The sequence below is a fragment of the Otolemur garnettii genome, unplaced genomic scaffold, assembly GCF_000181295.1.
Source record: "Otolemur garnettii isolate 467f Iridium unplaced genomic scaffold, OtoGar3 scaffold00034, whole genome shotgun sequence".
Taxonomy (NCBI): Eukaryota; Metazoa; Chordata; class Mammalia; order Primates; family Galagidae; genus Otolemur; species Otolemur garnettii.
In genome coordinates this window covers 837,151-839,275 of record NW_003852429.1, presented here as the reverse complement: position 1 = coordinate 839,275, position 2,125 = coordinate 837,151, and positions in this window count along the sequence as shown.

The following is a 2,125-nucleotide window of genomic DNA, read 5'->3' as shown; positions in this document are numbered from 1 at the left end:
TACTCTTTGCATGTAGAATTGCTTTTTTAAAAATATCTAATACTTTTACTTACATGTATTAGTTACAGTGTTAACTCTTAGTAACTCTCATTTTTAGTAAAAACCCTAGGAAGTCATCAATTCTAACTGTGTATCAGTTGCAGAGCCTAGGACAAAAGTCAACATGTGGAGTATCTGATCTTTTTCAGCATGTTCAGGGAGCACAGGTGTGCTAAGAAAGACACAGACAGGCTGGTGTCTTTCCCCAGGTCTCACCACAGCTTTGAAATCCATTTGATTGATCATACACCATGGGTTTGTTAGTGTGTCCTTCCGATCCTCCATATTTATCAAGGACTTTCTATATGATATTCTCTGTCTTCTCCAAACTCTTCTCATGGTTCCTGGCATCTGCAGAAGGCACAGGGATGATAGATCCTCTCTCCCAGACTTTCACTCAGGACAATGTGGCAAATTATCAACCCTGGTCAATCTCAGCAATCCATCATCATGCCCTTACTTTGGATCTTACCATGAAATCCGAGGATTCCACACTCTACTATTACATTCTCCATCTGCAAATTCACTCCTTGGATCTTCTATGTTTCAAAACAATTCTCAAATGCTGTTCAAATATTTCTCAGCCAACTTTCCAGTGGATATTTGGTCTTCTTTTTCTTCTTTGTTTGCTTTGAAACAGCATTTTTGGCATTTGAGTTTGAGCTTTCAGCACAATTTGCAAAGCTCAAATTATCAACCAGCTTTCATTTTTATTCATTACAGGAGTCAAGTCTCTCTACCTTTAAAGCATTCTTTGAACAGATAGATCACCTTGCATGCTATTATGGAGAAGTAATGGAGGCTATCAGTTATAAATTCCTTTAGCTACCTACTTTTGACACCAATAGATTTATTGATACTCCATCCTTTTCTTTTCACCTTCAGTGTAAGTGGAATTGATATATCTCTTCTAAGCCACACTTAGGCGTTCCACCTTTTCTCATGGCTCCATATTTTCCTATGTCATCTCAGCAGGTCTTGCTCTATCAGCTCTGGCTTTAGAGGCTGTCTTAGTCAGCTCAGGCTGTTGTAACAAAATGATGCTATAAACTGATCGACTTAAACAACCAATATTCATCATTTATTTTTCACAGCTCTGGAAGCCGAGGAAATCCAGGATGGAGTTGCCAGCCTATTCATATCCTGATGAGAGCCTTTTCCCGGCTTGCACACCTCCAAATAAGTTGGCTCTTAGGACTTCAACATGCAAATTGTACAGGGATACAAATATTTATAAAATAACAATAGCAATAACACTTTCTCTCTTAACTCTTTGTCATAAGTATATAATAATACTTAAGGTATTTCCATGCAAAAACCATACAAATTAAGCAAACCATTCAATTCATCCATGAGAGTTGAATTCCAGACAACAATGTATATCTTTTCACTTCATAAGTAAAATTTTTAGAAATAATGCTTTATGCTCACGAAGTTTACTTTCTCACTCTGTATATCCGCTCATCTGGCTTTGACATTTATTTCACTCTGAAACTGTTCTTATATAGTCCAGCAGACCAGATGGTTGTGAGATCATATACTATGAAATGGTGATTCTGAAATAAAATCTAACCCAGTCTTTCTGTATCTTTAAGATAGGTGTGAAGACTATCAGAATCAGAAACATTATATAAATTTCTACCATATGGAAAGGACTCTCAAAAAATTCAAACTCTATGAAGCATGTCAATCTTATACAGTGGCTACCTTATACATTGTCTTAATGTTTTGTATATCCTGTGACATGACTGAAAGCTTGCTTACTTTATTTTATTTCACCAAAATACAGGTACAGATAGACTACAATACAGCATCAGGTGAAATGAATGGTCATAATTGTCAAAAGTTTTGTAATGAATGATCTGATAACACAAGGTGATACGGCAATTTTAGAAACACCATGCTTATATCGTATCAAAAGGAACTTACATAAAGGTCTGATTTTGCTGATATGACATAGTTATATGCTTGTATATAGCTCTTTTTACATGTAAATTTGGGAAATATTTTTAAAGCTAATTAAAAGACTATATAGAAACAGGAAAGTCATAAATTTCTAAGGTCAGAATAATTTGGTATAGCATTT